The 21,488-nt window shown below is 35.3% G+C and overlaps 1 pseudogene; it reads right to left on the bottom strand.

Annotated features, from left to right (window-relative positions):
• Positions 1-11,311: 11,311 nt before the first annotated feature.
• Positions 11,312-12,069, bottom strand: LOC136809009 (uncharacterized; annotated as a pseudogene).
• Between the last annotated feature and the right edge of the window lie 9,419 nt (positions 12,070-21,488).

Here is a 21,488-nt window from a genome sequence, read left to right as displayed (position 1 = left end):
AGATAAAATTCCAGAATGGCTCATATGTTCGTGATTTCACGTTTATAAGAACTTTGCAGTATTTTTAAACAAGCAAAAATCTTTCATTAATTGGCTTTCTCTTTTTGCAATTTTGTTGTTTTTTTCCAAAAGTTGTGAACCCTCCCTTTGTTTAAGAGGCAGAGCACACAGCAAACCTTTTAGTTTTTCGTTAAAAGATTGAAAACCATTAAAAATGGCAGTCTCCATGTCGACACCTAGCACCTTTAGGTCCTTTAATATTAGGTCGCCGTCATAAATTGGAATGTTGTCCAAATGCGTTTTAAATAGAATGAAATAAATTCTTTACGTTTTAAATGCATTTTAAAGGGCCGTTTGTTTAATTACATCCATTTGAGAAAAGTTTGTTCCTTGGATTAAACGTGATTTAAAAGACTATTGCCGTTGTTCATTGGATATTTAAAGTGCCTTTTAAAAGCGGTTTAAACGAAATTTGTTCCGGCGTTTAAAAAGCGTTCATTCACTCGTTTTTATAGCAGTATAAATGTGTCCGAAATTGTCTTGTATCGTCCGAAATTGTTAACCTACTTTCAAATCGTTCCAAAATCGTACCCAGTTCGAACATTGAAACATATAAAGAAAGATGCAATACGCAATAGTTATTGGACAATTGCGAGTACAATATATTTATATATTTATAGAAATATTTTACGAGTTCCGAGATTTTTCCGTACAATGTTTTCCATATTGTACGAGCAAATGTCTGATAACTGGTTTATCGGTGAGCCAAAAATTTTTGTGTTGGAAAAAAGCGCATGGCAGTTTTGTAGCAAAGTGACGTTAGATTGCTGCTACCGCAACAACATCTTTTTGTCAATTTATATTTTTTACATGTAAAATACAAGATATATTGTACTCTTTTCAACCAATCAGATTGCAGATATTTTTTGGATCGCCGATATAATGTTTTAAGTCATCTGTATATACACATCTTAAATGTAAAATAAATATGAAATAAACTTACAATTAAAAAATATGGAACAAAATACCTGATATAAAAAGGCTCAGAAAATACATAATAAAATATCACTTAAAAACAAAGGATTAATAACTTAAAAAACTTAAAATACACAATTTTCTAAAAAAAAAAATATTAATAAAAGTACACTGTAGAACGTTAGTATGAAACAAATTAACCAGTGTTCAGATTAAGGTTGAATTAACAAAGTATTATATAACACACTGCAAATCTAGACACTTCTTTAAACCCTTTCATGGCAGAACGAGCCTTGGAAAATCAGTTATTAAACTCAAAAGAATGATAAATTTAAGAGTAAAAACAGTTAAGGATAAGAATTTCGAACCACATTGGTTAAAAATTAAAAAAAAAATTAATTTATTCTCTTCCTGGTTCAGGACTGACCTTCCAGGTGCCTCCTCTGGTCAAATAACCGCGTGCTGCGCCACAGGTGGTGGTAATGATATTGCCGTTAACCCTTTCCCGTCAGCAGCCTTGTAATATCATATCACAAATGCTATAGAAAAAAACGAACGGTTAACACTGGTTGATTGATAATAATAGCAATAAAATCATTGTCGACCGCCGAAGGCGGTTAATCTTCCGAGCTGTATACAGGTAAAAAAGTTGGATTCAAAATTTGTCACAACTGTGCTATCCTTTTGAATATTTTAAAATTTGACTCGCCCATTCATGCCTATTCTGCACGTTTTGCAGAGTTTTGTCGGTTAAAGGTTTGAGCAGCTGAGACAAATTTGAGATATTTGTAGAATCGCTGGTTTTCTGAAATGTGTGGCGTTTTACTACGGAGATAAAAAAAGCATTTTTTCAGAGATAACACGATTTTAATCATGAATAGATGAAAAACATGCTGTGACGCCCCGCTAGGGAGATACATGTTAAGTAAATAAAAAACTTAAGTATTTATCAACTTCTGATTCAAACCACAAGTGATTAAACAACTCAAAATATACTAGCTCATCAAAATCACTGATCTCGTCAAGCAACATAGCAGAACTGCCACAGTGGTTTAACTTTTACATGTTTTATTTTTATAAGCATACAAAAATCAGGCTCAGAGATGCTTAGGTTCGAAGCTTAATAAGGCTGAAAAATGCTTGAGGGGATGCTTAAATCTAAAACACAAATTTAGGGAAATACTGAAAATCCGCAAATTTCGGCCAAAATCAGGAAAAAAACATTTTTAACATGCTTAATTTTTCCCCATATATGAGCCTAGATATGCTTATAAGTGTAATGCTTATAAAAAATATCCATATTTTCAAGTTAAATCACGCAAACGAGAGTGTCGAAGTGGATCAGTGTCTAAACCGATGAATTCTTCATCAAATTTAAGGCGGTCGCTATCCAGTGATGTGAGCACTGTTCTAGTATTATTGTCATTATGTCATCAATAGAGAAAAATCATAGGAGGAAAACTTTTCAGAATGATAGCAGATAAGTTTAGGTGAACGATAAAACAATTATTCAACACAATAAATCCGGCTAGTTCGAAACACGGGTTACGGGTCACGGGGTACGGGGCACGGGGCATACAAATTACAGACCGGAAAGAAATATAACGATATCACGATGTATAATTCATAACACGTACTACATAGCACATATAATAGTACTAGTATAGTATGTCTAAAACAATTATACCGGGTGCACCAAAAAAAGTATACAGGTTTGTCGAGATATTCTGAGCTTCAGGATTTAAATTTTTTGTTCATTCTTTTTTTATTGTATAGAGGATGCTCTAACTTGAATTTTGAGCTATTATATATTAAATTTGAAAAAGCAGTTCGAAAGTTATTTCCAAAAAACTAACTTTTTTTCAATGTCGAAATTTCAAAAAATCATTAAAAACAGCAATCACGCTAAAAATAAGACAGAATGACAAAAAAACAATTTCATTGTTTCTTTTATTCTTTTTTCTCTTATCTTATATTTTGCCAACAGTTTGCCCGTCTTATTTGCACGTCATAACATTTCCAACACCATCAAACTCAATGCAGACCCAAGTTCTTTGAACAACTAGTCGAGGAATGGTGATCTATTTTTTCAAAAATTTTCTCACATAGCATAACATCAAAACCTTGGAGATTTCCAAAAAAATTTTTCAACTTTTCCAAAAATATTATCTTACATGGGAATACCTTGTTTTACCATATTCTTAAATTCCGTGACGAGTTTTGATGAACACAGTTGCATTTTTTGGTATTTTTATGTGTAAACAAGGTAAGTGTCAAGAGAAAAGTTTGCTCACTGTTTTTGATGGTTTTTTGAAATTTCGACATTAAAAAAAAGTCAGTATTTTTGAAATAATTTTCGAACTACGTTTTCAAATTTAATGTATAATAGCTCAAAATTCAAGTTAGAGCATCCTCTATACGATCAAAAAAGAATGAACAAAAAAATTAAATCCTGAAGCTCACTATGTCTCGACAAAGTTGTATACTTTTTTTTGGTGCACCCGGTATACGAATAGTATTATTATCAAAATTTTTCAAAAATATGTCACCCAAAAATATTGACAAAGTGATATTGAATGACAAAAATATTGTCAAAATCATAAAATATAAGGCCTCTGAACCAATTTACAGCAAAATCTTTTTTCATACTCAATAGGATGCTAATTATGTGACTAGATATAAATTGACATGTTTTAAAACGATTAAATGCTGCAAGATAGTGGTCATAGACATATGAGTACAATTACGTTATTTTTATTAAAAATTCATAATGGTAGGTGGAAAATATTAACACATTTATAAAGTACCATCTTTTTACGTTATTATCCATTAAAAATTATATTCATACTCAAGGTGATTTTATACGTTTCATAATAATTCTGTTCTCTTTGTTCAAGTCGAAAACAACTGTATTTTTTAATTTTCCAAATGTATATCTGCCATTTTTAAGGATGGGAACACATTTAACGGTACAAGGCGTCTCAAAGGAGATTGTAGTATATTTGCTTAGGTATTCCATTAAATTATTACTGTGTTTCAATTAAGGACTTTTTGAATCCTTGTTCACTAAAAATCGAAAGAAAATAAACGGTCCTTTGAGAGCATCTAATGAGGTCGTTTTCGTTCCTGTCGAAATTATTGTCATTTATAAGAAAATCTTTGAATAAGCGTATTTTACCTAACGTTACTCCGTTTATTTAGGATGAGCATTTTACGGACGAATTAGGACTGTTTTGAAATACGTTCTTCAAAAAAACTGTAGTACATCTCTTTACACCCTGGATATTCTCAGAGTCTCATTTTAAAAGCTTGATTGCTTGAGAAAATTAGGGGGTTTTAGTGGGCTTTGTAGTTCCCATTTATCTATAAGAAATTTATCATCAAGTACCTCCGTTTTAAAGAGCCGAGTATTTTTAGCTGCATTTTTTGAAGTTTCAAGGGGGTGTCTATATGGAGAGAGTCTTTTCGTTTTTACGATTTCATTTTCAAGAAAGACTGGGGGTACAAACGACCGACTCGTTTACTGGATAGAGATTGGTTAAAATGTAAATTTTGTTTAATTATGCTAATTCGAATTCAGAATTTATAAGTGATAGGATGTCCCCGGATTTTTTTTGTTTTGAATACAAATCGGGGTGCTTTTGCTACTTTTTACAAGTTTATGCAATTTTCTTTTCGAATTAGTGAATTCGGTCGAGATTGGTTTTATTTGTATATTGTGCGTGGAAAAGGAATGCCAAAGAAACTTTTATCAAAGAAAATTTGGAAAGACGCTGTAGGAGCTGCTTCTAAACCAAAACGCTTGAGTTTGGTTCCAGATAGAGATGGGTTATTTAATTGTCCTGTAAAGAATTGTGACAGTGAATCGTACCAAACAAAACGAGGTTGCAGGAAGCATGTTTATCAAAGGCACCCATGGTATTATTTTTTTGACGAAAATCCAAATGTAGAGGATGTTTTACCAAAGCCTAAAAAGAACGAAGCGCAGTAGGACTACGGATATACCATCTTTCAATCGAGACTGTTCATTTGACATTTCTTTCAAATCCTGGCTGTGTAGTGCCGTCGGTGGCTCTAAAAGCTATAAACAGTCAAGGCAAGTTAGTTGCAGAGTTTTAAAGTTTTTGAAATTTTGCTGTCAAGATTGCTACCCTGAGTGGGACATACCACTAACCATCGTAGATTATTGTGTCGGTTCAATTTCTTCTATCTCAGACTTTATCGAATACTTAAAAAAGGATTGGTGTGTTGGCTATGCTGGTTTAATAGGATATATGAACTCCTTGTTGCATGTTCTAGATTTTAGGAGAATGAACAGCACAGCACTTAAAGAAACCTATGTGGTATCAGAGATTTATATTGATCGTGTTAAGAAAACGCTGGCTCGAAAAATGCGATGTGAGTGGAACATTTTGCTTAGTGTTGATTATCTGTCTAAGATAGATTGCTGGGCAAGCCTAGAAGATATGCAATCAGTTATTCCTCATCATGCCAAAAGATTTACTCAAATTTTACTTAGTACCTCAACTAAGGACTTTCGTCCATCGTCACACGATCTGTCATTTTGTACTGGGTTTCTCACTGCAGTTATGTTCCTGATGGTAAAAGCTACTAGACCTACTATGACTTTTCAATATCTGACTGTAGAAATGATTGAAAATGTTCGACCAAACAGTGTTCAAAACTATGGAAAAATACGGATTTGACACCTTAATTTTTACAAAACAAGTCTTAGATATTGACAATGGATACATCAAATGTATTAGATCAAGAATGAATCCGACATGTGACTATCTTCTAATTACTAGGAACGGAACGCAACTTTCACGTCTAAGTGACGTCTTTGGAAGGTTAGTTTTTTAAGCTATTAGAAAGTACATCAATCCAACTAGATATCGACAAATCATTGAAACGGAAAGTGCAGCGAAATTGACAGTCGAAGAACAGCATGTTCTCTCCCAAGACCAAAAACATACTTCGTTTGTCGCTTTTGTCAAAAACTTCAATCTAGAGATGTTGCATCGAAAGGGAAACAAGTAATGGAAAATAACTGACGAGACTCCATCAAGAAATGCTCTATCAAAAATTACAGAAATTTTAGATACATCGACTCTTCAAGTCCTGCACTTTAATATCACACAATCAGACTCTGTTACGCAAAACAATCGAACCAAAGTAAAAGGTCAACGCCATAAAAAAGTAGCATTTTCTTCGACAGAAGATAAATTCTTGAAACTAGGAATTCAGAAATACGTGTGTGCATGGTCAAAGATTCTGGCTGATCCTGAATTCTCATTTCATTCGTCAAGACAGGGTGCAACATTATGTCGTAGGGCACAGACTTGTAAATTTACTTAAAATTCTTTTTTAAATCGTGTTTTTCATTTTGAAAATTTCATTGATAATGCTTGAAATAATCTGGAATGTTTCAATTTTAAATCCTCCCTTCTATGCCAGTTTATTAAATATTTTGATATGTTAAGTTGAACAAATTTAACAGTTCCAACAGAGGTCAATACCATTTTTCTTTAAAGTGAAGATCGTTCTATAGACCATTACACCATTTTAGTTCCTCTCTCTATAAGGTAGAGTACCAAAACTTTCCCCGATTTCTTGTGTACCGGTAGTTTTCCAATTCGGGTTATATTTCTGGACCTGTCAAAAGGACCACTGAAGATGGAAATATTACACACTTTACTTGTCCTTTCCTAGAAAATGGCAGATGCACAGAAGAGGAAAGAGGAGGAAATGTTAAAGCAAAATTGTGCCTGTTTTAGCCAATCAACTATGATCAAGCTGTATGGACCAAAGCCAAAAGGTGACCCTTTTGATTTTTTCTTACAAGCTCCGCTCGTTTTCAATTTCGTCCTTTTTTGTGTCTTAAAGGTTAAGTTTTGGACAGAACATGACTTTCATGAGTCCGACGTCATTGTGATATCTTCGGATGAAGAACGAAAAAGTGGAGTAGATGAGAAAATATTGAAAAAGAAAACCAAAAGGACTAGTATGACAGTGGAGGTGGAAGAATTTATAGCAAGGAAAAAGAAAAAGAAAAATTCAAAATAAAAAGAATGTTTCTTGATTATTTAAACCCAATCCAAAATGTTAGAAAAACCGAAGACCATTCTGTAGTCCAGTAGACCACGAGTAGCCCGGTGCTTTTATAAGAGTTTCTATTGGAAGACCGTAAGACCGTCAAATTTAAGATTCCAAAGTCAAAGAGAAAGTAAAAAAGCATCAAAATTTCAAATTCCTAACTCAAATTCGATTTATACTCTTTTGAAAATGAAGACCATTCTGTAGACCAGTAGACCAGGAGTAGCCCGGTGGATTTATGAGAGTTTCTATTGGGAGACCATCAGACCGTCGAATTTGAGATTCCAGAGTCAAAGGGAAGGTAAAAAAGCATCAAAATTTTCAAAGTCCTAACTCAAATTCGATTTATACTCTTTTGAAAATGAAGAACATTCTGTAGACCAGGGGTAGCCCGGTGGATTTATGAGAGTTTCTATGGGGAGACCGTCAGACCGTCGAATTTGGGATGTCAAAACTTTTAAGAATAGATGAGAGATTTGAGTAAGTAGAAAAAATCAATATTCAGTGTATCTTAAAAACGACTTATATAATAGATGAGCTGTATCTCACACCAATTTTCCCACGTATATCTTTGATGGTGTTAACACAGGAAGGATACTTTTTCAAAAATCCAGATATATTGAAGTTTGGACGTTGTTCATTTATAATCAAGAAAAGGCATCTAGCTTTGGATCGGCCATCGTTGGTGGTCGAGGACTTTTCAATGCACCTTCAAAGAGTGAGCAACAGGTCCATTTAACGTCTTGAATTTCAGGTTGTGATGAAGGTATGAACAAACCATACGAACAATACTCGGGTTTGTTGATATCTTCCACCTTGAAGCGTCTTGGTGACTTGATGAAAGTTTTGTCTTTGATGGGACTTTCGACCGCTAAAAAGAGGAAAAACTTTTCTCAATTTGTGGGACCACAAGTTGTTATGTGTTGTCTTAAATTGGGTCAATCAGAGCACCCTTGTTTTCAAAAGTTGGAGATAGTAAATCGTAAATAGTTCACTTACCATCCCGTGTAGGCATTGCATTAACTATAGTTTGTGTTTTCAACGCCGATGATCATTGACGCCATTGACGCCATTGACGTCTTTTGATGAAACTGAAATAACAAAAATTTCTTATTTAAAAATTGAAGCTGCATGAAGAATGAACTAAAGCTAAATTACTTTATACCTGCAAAGCAACATATTTGGATTACAAAGACCATCAAAAAAGTGCTCTTACCGCTTTGTACGAGATTTTCAACAACACTTTCCACAGCGTCTTTGTCGGTCTCTCGTTGTGGGCTGTTGAACCAGTTTTTACGTGCACGTTTCTTTGGGGGCTCTATGTCCGAGTCGACATCCGTTGTGGAAATGAACCCGATAAGAGATTCCGTGTCGAATTGATCTGAGAGAAAATACGAAAAGAACTGTTCACAAATATGCTTCCGCTAAAGTTCATTCATGTTAACGCAATGTCGTACTATCAAGCTTTCAAGATAGACTCGTGTGTAAGCCAATGAGCTGAATAAAATCTGCCATGATTAAATAAGGCCATTTTAGGAAAATTTCAATTGACACATCATTCACATCATCAATGGGCGATTCTGCCAACCCAACAGACTTGTCTTGATCGATTAAACACATTTGGATTCCTTCCAATTGCTTTTCGTCGAGATTTTCTTTTAGAACAGTGGACTCGCATCTAACATTGACTGGCAACGTGTAAGACAAGTCATCCTTGTCAATCATCTCAAGGTTGTTGTTGACCAGGTTCATGATGTATGTTAAGCAATTCATGGCACTATCCTTGATCCATCCAGGGGCTGCAGGGTCAAGAGTACTCAAAGCCCCTGTCTCAAATATTGCCAATCGCCTCTCGACAGACTCTTGATCACACTGAGTGTCGAACTTTGGCTTTTGGTTGCAGGTCAAGAATACACCCGCCTGCATGGTCTGCATGGTCTGCATTCTCGGTGTTTTGAATTTGACAGCTTGGGGGAATCTTCCATTTTGAAAAAGGGTTTTAGCAATGTCAGGTGGTGTCATCTCCTTCGACCACTCATCCACAAACTCTCTCTAATAGAGAAAACAAAAAACATCACTAGAAAAATAATTAATCTAAGGAATCCAACCCTCCAGACAACTAAAAAAGCCGGAATCTTCGATCAGAAATCTTTACCTGATTAAACTATAGATATTCAAAGATCAAATTTTGTCTTCAATAAAATTCTATCAAGTTTCAAAAGCGATCACCTTCAAAATCGACGGTCTACGGTCTTCCAGTACAAACTCTCATAAATCTAACGGCCTACAAACGGTCTGACGGTCTATTCAACGGTCTGACTGTGTATTAGTGCATTTGATCATAATTGAAAAATAGTTTGAAAATTCAAAGAGAATAGGATTCTATCAAGTTTCAAAAGCGATCACCTTTAAAATCAACGGTCTTCAGTCTTCCAGTACAAACTCTCATAAATCTAACGGCCTACAAACGGTCTGACTGTGTATTAGTGCATTTGATCAAAATTGAAAAATAGTTTGAAAATTCAAAGAGAATAGGTTTCTATCAAGTTTCAAAAGCAATCACCTCTAAAGTCTAGGGTCTTCAAGTACAAAGTCTCATAAATCTAACGGCCTACAAACGGTCTGACGGTCTATTCGACGGTCTGACTGTGTATTAGTGCACTTTATCAAAATTGAAAAACAGTTTGAAAATTCAAAGAGAAAAAGATTCTTTCAAGTTTCAAAAGCGATCTCCTTCAAAATCGACGGTCTACGGTCTCCAAGTACAAAGTTTCATAAATCTAATGGCCTACAAACGGTCTGACGGTCTATTCGACGGTCTGACTGTGTATTAGTGCACTTTATCAAAATTGAAAAACTGTTTGAAAATTCAAAGAGAAAAAGATTCTATCAAGTTTCAAAAGCGATCTCCTTCAAAATCGACGGTCTATGGTCTTCAAGTACAAAGTCTCATGAATCTAATGGCCTACAAACGGTCTGACGGTCTATTCGACGGTCTGACTGTGTATTAGTGCATTTTATCAAAATTGAAAAACAGTTTGAAAATTCAAAGAGAAAAAGATTCTTTCAAGTTTCAAAAGCGATCTCCTTCAAAATCGACGGTCTACGGTCTAAGTACAAAATCTCATAAATCTAATGGCCTACAAACGGTCTGACGGTCTATTCGACGGTCTGACTGTGTATTAGTGCACTTTATCAAAATTGAAAAACTGTTTGAAAATTCAAAGAGAAAAAGATTCTTTCAAGTTTCAAAAGCCATCACCTTCAAAATCGACGGTCTACGGCCTTCAAGTACAAAGTCTCATAAATCTAATGGCCTACAAACGGTCTGACGGTCTATTCGACGGTCTGACTGTGTATTAGTGCACTTTATCAAAATTGAAAAACAGTTTGAAAATTCAAAGAGAAAAAGATTCTTTCAAGTTTCAAAAGTGATCTCCTTCAAAATCGACCGTCTACGGTCTTCAAGTAAAAAGTCTCATAAATCTAACGGCCTACAAACGGTCTGACGGTCTATTCGACGGTCTGACTGTGTACTAATCAAAAGGTTTAGACCTATAATAAACAGAAACATTCAAGATACTGGTTTGGGTGGTGATGAACCAACTGAACATGAAGTTTTAGTTGAAGAAGTCATAAACATTTCTGACGATACTGCCCAAAAAGCCAAGGAAGCTGTCGCTGAAGCTGGTGAAAAAGAACGAAATGACAGAGAAGCAGCCATGGAGGTGAGACGTTTAGCCATGGAACATAGAGCTGAAACTGCTGAAAGAAAGAAGACAGACCAAATGAAAGATAAACCACCAAAACGTTCGAGCTCAGATACTGTAGAATTTTTGAGAGAAAAATTGAAATATGATCAAGAAAACCGTCAAAAGGACAGAGAACTTCAAGATAATCAAACAACCATGCAAAATCAACTTTTGGCAAATTTATTGCAATCAAATCAACAGATGATGGCTCAACAAGCCTTACTTATGCAAGAACTTTTGAACCGACAATAAAAAGACTAAACATTGGACACTCAGATACTTTTTTTGCTCGCATCCATTATGAAGAAGGGTATAGAGATTTTATCTTGTGTTTGTATATAGAAAAAAGAAAAAGTTTTTATTTTTTGTAGATTTTTTATCCTTTTATGTAACTTTCTTGAAACTTTTTTGCACACTGGTTGTGTAAAATATTTTTAAAAAAGTAAATTTTACAATGTCAATTACTTTCTGTATGAAAAGTTCGACCAAATTGTTTATTGAAAATAGTCTCTGATGCCAGGTGGATCTATTCCAAATGCTTCTGAAATTTGGTTTCCATACAAACAAGTGCGTGCATTTTGAAGGATTGAGCAAACTATATAAACTTTTCCAACTGGACTCATGCCGATTCTTTGTATTTTTTTGAAGTCAATAAATTTGAAATAGTTTGAAACCAATCCAAACAACCACTCCACAGTCACTCTAACTGTACTCATATCTTTGTTGTAAGCTTTTTGATCTACAGTCAAAGCAGCACCTCTATAAGGAGCTTGCAAATGCACACTAAGTGGATATGCAGGGTCACCATATATACAAAGGGGGGGGGGGGTGTTATTGTACCAAGCATGCTGCTGTAATTGGTTTAGCAATCCCGAATCTGCCAACATGAAGCTATCGTGTCTTCTTCTATCGTATGGCCCTGCTAAATTACCAATCATTCCGTTTGGCAAAGTTACATTTTGAAATTTCAGGGCATGAACCCTTTTGTGACCATTGTAGACTTGCCTCTGGGGTGTTGTTTAGGCCTAGCAATCCTACTTGCAGTTCCATCGACAAAGCCAAAACAGGTTTGCAAAGGAGCTCCTTTCTCGTGAATTGCGTCTGCATATAATTGTAGTTGAGCTGGTGCTAACATGGGTTGGTTCCAATCGTTCAGTCTATGAGCATGCTGGGCATAGATGTGGTCTATCATTGTGTTATAAATTAGACAAGTCTCAGTCATATTTCTACCAAACATAGCGGCCATATCCGAGTAGCGAGTAGGAAAGGCCAATCTCTTTAACATGATACATAAGGCCTCGATATCTTTGCATACAGTCCCTTGAATGCAGGTAACTTTCGCTGGTATGTTGTAAACATCCAAGAGGGTATAAAGATCATTTTTCCCAAAACGAAAATCAATAAAACTCTGCTCATCATCAATCATGCCTATGTCAAATCTTTCATATTTCCAATAAGGATAAATGGCTTTTGATTTATTCGCATCATAAAGCAAAACAAACTCTTCTGCGTCGAAAACGTCTAAAATACCTGATTTAATGCGTTTTTTACACTTTCCGAAAAGTGAATTTTGACTTCAAAAGCTCATAAGTAATGACACAACTAATGGGTTTTATTTAAAAAGTATTAGTTTTAATTTTAAGTTAGGACATATCTACTTTCTAAATATTAAAACTCCAAGCACTTTGGGACATTTTTCGGACTCAAGACGTCGAGAAACGTCCGAACTTTTTCGTGGGTCACCCGGTAGGAAAATACACAAAGGGTTAAGCATGTGAAGGTCCCGGGGAGGGGAGGTACTGGGTTTGCGAGGTGACGGGTACACTCTTTTTTTATATCAGAACCAGTTAATATTTTGGCTGAGGCTCGGCTGTTCTCATTTTTTTGGTACTTTTAGCCTCAAATTGTTCTTATCTTGTTCTTATTTTTGAGGCAAATTTGGGCTATTTTCGGCTTTATACCCTGTTTTTTACCGATCTGACCCTTAATTTGCTTAAAATTCAGCCTTTCCCAGGCTAAGGGTTGTTCTTAAATTGTTCTTATTTTTTAGCACTTTTGAGCCTCATTGTTCTAATAAAATTGTTCTAACTGGTTCTAATAAAAAAGAGAGTGTCCGTAAAAATGCCCGCATCGCAAATTGAAAATCGACCCTTAGAGAAAGAAAATGTTACGTTAAATCCCAAATATTGCAAATATTTAAGACAATTTCTGCTTATTTGAGAGAATATCTTGAGGCTTTTCTCTCAAAAAGAGGATTATGTTTTAAACTTTAATATTGTTTGTCTTAATCAGTTGTGTTCGAAGGTATTTCCATCCTTTCAGGAAAGTGTACATTTTTTACAAGCAACCCCGGTTTTCGACTCAGGGTTTTAGTTACTAGACATATTCAAGATTTGGATTCTGAGCTGAAAGAATATTTGGAACTTCCAAAATTTTTCTTTTTACCTCTTTTTTATCTGAAAGTTCCTCCAGTAGACATTTTGATGTCATTATGATGTCTCTTACTAGGCTTTTTTCAGTTTATGCTCAGTTTCAGGGCTAATTTGCTAGCCAAGTTCCTTAATTCTTTGGCTAGGGCTAGACACCTACGGTTGCTTATAAAAACCGTGTAGTATATCACGTGGAGTGGGGTAGTAAGCGTATGATAGACATTTTTTCCAAAACCTAAGCATGTTCAACGCCATAATCATAAAACATGTAAATGCACTTACAGTAAAAGGATGAAGGACTGGAATATCTTGTGATTGATCAATCAGGTTGTTTGTGTAATCAGTCAACCACTGATCTGTTCGAAGAATAGGGCTGAATTGAATCGTTAACAGCGCTTTACCTTTTCCTTCACTATTAACTGCGGCCATGAGATGCATAAGATGGTACATCCTTCATTGTTATGTGTGTTCTAAAAACATAATTTAATTATATAGAATATCAATGCTATTAAAGTCTATTCCAAAAGTTCTGGCTGTCAGAACGTTCTCAAAGATTGCTCTAAAAGGAAAATAGCTTTAGTAAAAAGTAATACCTCGTTGGAAAGATAATTCTTAGCGGATAATCTTTACACTTTAATAATTTTGAAAAATTTTGAAAATGAAGCTGAAAAATGAAAATGGAAAAAATCTACTTTTTTTCTAATGAACCAAATACGTTAAAATTCAAGCTCCAGGAAGCTCAATTTTAGAGAAAATAGACCAGCTGTGCTGGAAAGTCAGCCTACAAATGATAAGAAAGAATAGAAAATTAGATAGAACTTATAGTGGTATTAAATTCGGATGGAGTGATACCTGCTTTCTCAAGATAAGGAATTTCGAAAGAGAAATGGCGTGATTTGTTTTGCTCTAAAATGATCTTCTATAGCATTAAATTTGACCCTACTAGAAAATCAATAAAATTGTTTTTTTAGCATGTCGAAGACATTTGTCTCTCCCGTCACTCTTTTCTTGTCAAGAAACACATATAAAAAATTTGATTGTGTTTTTCGATAAATTCGTGTTTTGGTTGATTCTCCTTAGAGAGTTGAAATCATTTTCTTTTGTTTTGAAAACGCGCTTAGATTTTGTAAAACATTAGTGCTGCAAGTCCACCTGTTTAGGTCGTTGTTTAAATTTAACTCTGATTATCATTATCTATATTAATTGTCCAAATTTCAAGTACATACAATTTTTCAATCACGAAATAATAGACAATTCTTGATAACAAGGAAAACGAAAAAAAATTTCGATTCCTTGCGATTTCAATATAGCAAGACTCTACTGAATATCATGGTATCAGTTGCACGTACCTCATTTTCTCATCAGCTACCATTGTATTTGGTTGGTGTTCTAAAATATAACCATCCTCTCGACCGTTTTTCATTACTTCACCAACAATTTTGGGAATCCAATTTGTTATCTTCTTTTCATTCTCTTCACTTTTTAAATAAAGATTGTTTTGTCCAGGTCTTTCTAAAAAGAAAAGAACGGTATAGATGGTATAGAACGTGCTAACCACACTGGGCTCAACTTCAGTATTATTTAAACCATTCGTAGGCCCAATTGAAAATAATCACACTACTTGATAATGAAAGTCAAAAATAGAACGGGATAAAAGACGATAAAATTAATGACATTGAAGAGTAGATAGCTAATAAACATTCAGTAATATAACAGTCAAAGGAAAATAAAACCATAATGAAGAGGATAGCTCAAGAAAACCTTAAAGAAACAAGCAACATACTGAATGATGATGAAAATATTCAAATGAAAAAAGTACGAAAAAACGTAAGCTTGAAAACATGAAAATCTTAACAACAACATTTGAAATTAGCAAAAGCTTTTCGGTCTTTCCATCATCAGTGCTATAGAATAGTAAAATTGAAAATCAAAAAAGTTACAAATTTATTCGTCTAAAATCATTAAAAAGTAATAAAAGAAAGCTATTAGAAATGAAAAGAGGCATTCTCAAGGGATATGTGAATGTCTCTTTTCTGTTAAAATCTATGTAATACCATTTCTAAAAAGAATTAAACGAACAGAGTCGAGTTGGTCATTAAGACGTGGTCTCTTAAGGGCAATTAATGCGGCTTCCAGATTTTTTCTTAATTGGGTATTCGTGGGAGCGTTTAAGATTATTTTCCATAAGAATTCGTGGTCAGGGTAGTTTTTGAGATGCTTTGCAGGTTCAGATTTGTGCTCAAAGTTATTATGTTCTGACCAATTGGTTTCAACATTGCGTTGGGTTTTGCCGATATAATTCAATCCACAAGAACACGTGCCTTCGTAAATTTTACACGCTGGGTGTGGATTTTTATCTTTCGAGTTAAATAACTGTTTTACTTTCGTCAGTTTTTGGCCCAAATTTGCCCAAAAGATTTTCTTTTAAAACCTGGGCTCTGTCAGATTTAATATTATACATCATTTTTTAAAAAATCAGAAAAATATTTCCTCAAAGGAATTTCCCCAAATACAAAAATTTGCTTCAGTCACTTTTAAGGGAACCTTGCCCTCTGTCTTTAAGCAAGAATAAGAAAAAAATAATGAAGCAATTTTGTCTAAAAAACCCTATTTTTAGGCAGTTTTTTATGACGTGCCGTTTGTTGCAAAATTCATTTTTGCGGTTTAAAACAAAAACGCATATTTTCGCTTTTGAAACATGATACTTTTTCGCTTTTGAAAATGACTCTTTTTCGCTTTTGAAACATGATTTACCAGAGGCTACGAACGCAGAAATGTTCCTGACCAAGATTTCTTTGGTCATCTAGGGGTGATAATCGGTAGTGATCTGACCTTTAGAAGCCCATATATTCAGTAAAATCAAGAAAGCTAGCATGGTATCCCTAAAATGCGTCCTATCTTTAGGTTTAGGTTTAATGGTAATAACTTCGAGTGGTCATTACTTCGAAAAAAAACAAAAAACGTGAAAAAAGGTTTTAGAGCATGGGATTTGGACCAAAATGGAGGTAATTATGCAAAAGATGAGCATGTCACCCCAAATTTAGCAAAAACATAATATATTTGACGTCAAAAAATCTCGCTGAAATTTTTTAATCCTAAAATGGGAATGACTTCGATTTTGAATGGTCATTACTGAGGGGGCTTGAACCCTAGGGTTAGACGGGAAGAAATTAACCGGAAGTCTCGAAATTTCATAATTCGGCATAATTTTGGTCCCGATTGATCTTGAAATTGTCCCGATCCCCGAGTTCCATTAGGATTAGGTTTCAACCCTCATTTGACGAGAATCCAAGTATGTTGTACGTCCGATGCGTCTTCGATCCCTTGAAATTTTGAAATTAACATTTTTTGTTTTAGGGGACGTTTCCATGAAAATTTATGAAATTAACTCTCTTTCGTCAGTTTTTCTCGTAGAATCTCCTCGTTGAATCAGATTTTTCATATCTTGTCCCAAAAACGTTTTAAACCCCTTAAATGGTCATTAATTCGATGACTATCACTCTAAAAACTGTGTTATATCTCAACTGTGAAGAGATATTTTGGCCTGTCCTTTAGCTAAAATCTAGCACATGGAATGCCATTACACCAGCTTTTGTCATGTTTCGTCAAACGGGCAAGAGAAGGAACGTCAATCATTTTGTCCGAGTGAAATAATGGTCATTGTCGGCAATTCTTTTGAATTGTATAACCGATACAGTTTTCATCTGATTACGACTATATTCCCCATATATGATAAACCAATGGTGTTAAAGATGATGACGGTGATCGGAAGGAACCAGGTGGCCTAAATGATGTGTCAATGATGACAAACCTAAAGTAGCGATTACCGCGATTCGTGTTTGGACTTAGTCATTTTCCGTAATTGTTTTAAAAGGGCCCCCTTAAATTGCCGACCATACCATAAGGAAGACGTGGTCGCGCCAATTCCAGACTATGTTGAAGCAATACCTATTTTAGGTTTACCCCATTTTTTTATCCTAAAGTATCGATTATTGCGATTTACATAAGACTAAATCAAGTTTTCGACGGATGAAGGGCGTTGGAAACAGATTTCCTTGCGGTTCGGCAAAAAGTTTGTGAATAAAGATGATAGCTTTTTTCATTCTCGACCTAGGCTTACTTGAACATAGTATAGTTTTATAAAAAAAAAAGAATTTAATTTTATTAAACTAATGCAAGTTTCAAACATTCATTTTCCGGTATCATTGGTCAAGCGACACGTGGTACGAGGAGGAAGAGCCATTGTTAGAATGTCAAATGGATTGAATGGAAAGTTTCAGCGATGTCAAAGAAAAGACAGCAAACAGACGACAAAGATGAAATCTTTTTTGAACTGTATTAATAAATTGTAGTTTTTTGCTTTCGGATAACGTTTCTCCCTGTCAAAATACTCATACTCGGTATGTACACCTATAGTTCAGGGAAGAGACTGAGGGTTCAGTCTATGAGTGAATTTGTTTCTAACTAGATCGGGACCCCTATTCAGTCCTAACCGAAAGTTAGTTTGATTCTCCAACCTTGAGAAAACGACAAAGAAAAGTACGTTTCACAACGGTGGAGCCAGGCTAACACCTAGGTAGTAGGTGAGATATATAATATATACTGTTCACTTTTCACCCAAGCAAAAGAACAAATGCTCAGAAAACAAATTTGAGTATTTTCAATGTGTGTTGAACCTTCTGGGTTAGATAAGGAGGGGGAAATAGAAAGGAAAGGGTTATATCATAAGAAATTAACATTTATAGTCTAAGCTCATTTGTAACCTTAGCTATAATATCCATTTATCATAAGACCTGAAGGCGCCAAAAATTTAAGTAATCGCTGTAATAGCTACTTTAGGATTTGGATTTTTTTCAAACCTAAAATGGGAATAACTTCCTCTGTTAACTGCCCCTAAGACGTTAGGCGTTCAACGTTCGACCCATGCGCGTTATTCTTACCGTGTTTTATTGTTTTTTCAGCTGGTAGGGTGGTGCTGGCACAGTCAACAACAGCCACAAAAAGGTCTGAAAATAATAGGGAATAACATTAACATTTGATAACTTCGACAGCTCAGAAAAAAGAATCTATGTAAACACAATGCTAATATTCCTTTTTCAGGCCAGTCTCACAATAAAATCTACAAAATAAGTAGATGTATAAAATTTCTTAAATCTACGGACGTCTGTAGAATTACGGCACTCTTTAATATCGACATATAATGTAGAATGTAGATTTCAACTGATTTTGTAGATATTCTAGAACGATTTCACTTTGTGCGCGCTCGAAACTCGAGCTCCAAACCCCTGACCCAAGAACTTTTGTAGTGACGAGTAAACAGTCTAACTGACGAGTTAGGCTAACTGTCTAGATCGCTATTTATCCGATATTACGCTATCCACAACCCCGACCGTTAAGTGAGTCCACCCCAGTGTATTCTTCGCCCTTAATTGTCAGCGCTAAATTACTCATTGTGGTGTATACAATATGGACTCTGTTGTGTAGCAATCTACTAATTTGCCGTAATTCTACAGATGTCTGTAGAAATATGAAATCTACATATTTTGTAGAATAATAATTCTACCCTATATACCCTTCTATACAATATAGACTCTGTTGTGTAGCAATCTACTAATTTGCCGTAATTCTACAGGCGTCTGTAGAAATATAAATCTACATATTTTGTAGAATAATAATTCCATCCGTAAATCTACAGACATCTGTAGAAATTTTAAATTTACACCATCTACGTATTCTGTAGAATTATGTGTGATAATGTGTTGCCTTTTTAATCACTCCTAACAGGTTCGTTACAGTTGATTCGAGCTGAAGCAAAAGATATTCATCTATTTGTTCAAAATTTGAAAAGGTAAAGAAAGTTCCTACTAAAATATATAAAAGAGAATTGGACAAAATATATCTTATTAACCCTTTGTGTGCCGGTACCTTGTTTTTGTACCCCAATCCATTTGCCGAGGGGTAATTTTTTTTAGTAACCTGATTTGCCGATGTCGTATATACCCGACATGCAAATTTTAACTTGTGTTGCCGCATGGCGGATATATACGACAAGGATATTTTATTCCTATTTGCCAATGTCGTATACATCCGACAGGCATATTTTCTTCCTATTTGCCAATGTCGTATACATCCGACAAGCATATTTCCTTCCTATTTGCCAATGTTGTATATATTCGACACGCGTTTTTCATTCCTATTTGCCGATGTCGTATATATACGACATAATCGCAGCTTATCCGCCATTTTAGATAAAATTCGAACGTTTTTCATTTGGCGCGAAATTTTTATTGACTCGTTTGTGGCGCAATGTCAATTATTTACAAAAAGCGATCAAATAAGCTAATTTTCTTTAAAAGTCAATGTGACCTGAGTAAGCAGTAACACAGTATGGATCAAGAAATGACTAAAGAACCAAGAAAGTGAGTAAACTATGTATATTTATTTGTATCTTTAAAAAAGCAGTTTATATCAAAATCATACACACAGTTCAAATAGATGCTTGGAACATTGGGCATGATTTTGATATACTGCTTTTTTTTTAAATAACAACAACAACACCAGCCTTTATCGTCTGTCGTGTGTAGAGTTTTCTGGTCAATTTAATTTTGATTTTTTAAGGTACAATTTTTCTTTTACATTTGATTTTTATTTCAAATCAACTTGTGTTTTATTTAAATGGGCAATGCTTGTTATAATAGAAAACTAATATTTGGATAAAACACTGCTCATAAATAAATTGACTTCGACTCTAAATATCCTTTAGGTCAATTTAGTACTTTGAAACCTTAATTTATTTTGTTTATCTATTTTTTATTCTAGTGCAAAAGTCGTCGCAGCTGCTGCCCTTGATATCATGAGTCAGTCATCTTCTCCATCTTCTTCATCTTCTGATGAAGAAGCTGAACAACATGAACCAGTTATGGCTGAGACCGACAGTGAAATAAGTGAAGCTTCTGAAGACGAGGAGGAAGAATCTGAATCTGATGAAGACGAGAATGAATCGTATGAAGAAATGCAACCCATTGGACGAGGTGGTGCTGGTGTGTTTGTTGGACGTAGAGGTGGTCGCGCTGGAACCAGTCGAGCCCGTACCCGTGCCCCTCGTGGACAAGGTCGTGCTCGCGGACGTGGACGTGGACGTGGTAGAGGTGAAGGTGTGCGTATGCGTGGTGGCAAGAAAGTAAATCCTTGGAAAGAGTGGAATGATGGACCGTTTCAACCAGAAATTCCAATCTTTAATCAAAACGTTGGACCAACTGTTGAGGTACAAGAAAGCGTGAGTGACATTGTCAGTTTATTTCTAACGGATGAATTGATGTCATATATTGTTGTACAAACTAACTTATATGCCAATCAATTTATTGAAAGTGCCGATATTTCAAACCAATCGAGGGTAAATGACTGGAAAGACGTGACCGAAAATGAGCTTAAGAACTACTTTGCCCTATCGATGCTAATGGGAATCCATTCCCTCCCGCAAATTCCGGATTATTGGAGCACTCACCCCTTTTATCATAACCCTGTTTATAATGTCGCGTAATCGTTACCAACTCATCTCAAGATTCATTCATTTTAACGACAACACCAACTACGTCCCAAAAGACCCGAAAAGGGACCGCCTTTTCAAAATCCGACCCCTTTTGAATTACCTGAACACCAAGTTCCAAGAGTTGTATTACCCTTCCCGTGATGTTAGTATTGATGAGCAATTGTTACTCCATAAGGGGAACTTACATTTCAAGCAGTATATCCCTAATAAGAGAGCAAGATTCGGTATAAAATTCTTTTCTTTATGTGACGAGTCTGGCCACGCTCAAGTCGTACCAGCCCAAGAAGAACTTAAAAAGCTTGGAATTAGTGGGCAAGTGGTGGTCCGCCTGATGAACCCCCTTCTAGACAAAGGTCACAGACTTTTTACCGATAATTGGTACACGGGTGTCCCGCTCTTCCAGTATCTTCAAAAGCACCAAACTCCGGCTTGCGGTACCCTTCGAAAGAACAGAGGCGGTTTTCCTAAGGAGTTCACCGCGGGGAAGCTGGAGAAAGGGGAAACTCGCCACTTTGTTAACGACAAGCTGTTGGCACTTCGCTTCCAAGATTCTAAAGAGGTGTTTTTCATCTCCACTATGCATCGTCCCAAATTGGTAACGGTCCCCAAGAAAGCTCGAAACGGCGATAACATCATGAAAGAGCAGCTCGTGGTCGACTATAACCACAAGATGGGATTTGTTTATAA

The sequence above is a fragment of the Clytia hemisphaerica genome, unplaced genomic scaffold, assembly GCF_902728285.1.
Source record: "Clytia hemisphaerica strain Z4C2 unplaced genomic scaffold, Clytia hemisphaerica genome assembly, whole genome shotgun sequence".
Lineage (NCBI taxonomy): Eukaryota > Metazoa > Cnidaria > Hydrozoa > Leptothecata > Clytiidae > Clytia > Clytia hemisphaerica.
The sequence above is the reverse complement of the archived record's forward strand: the minus strand, read 5'-3'. Positions and strand labels throughout refer to the sequence as shown.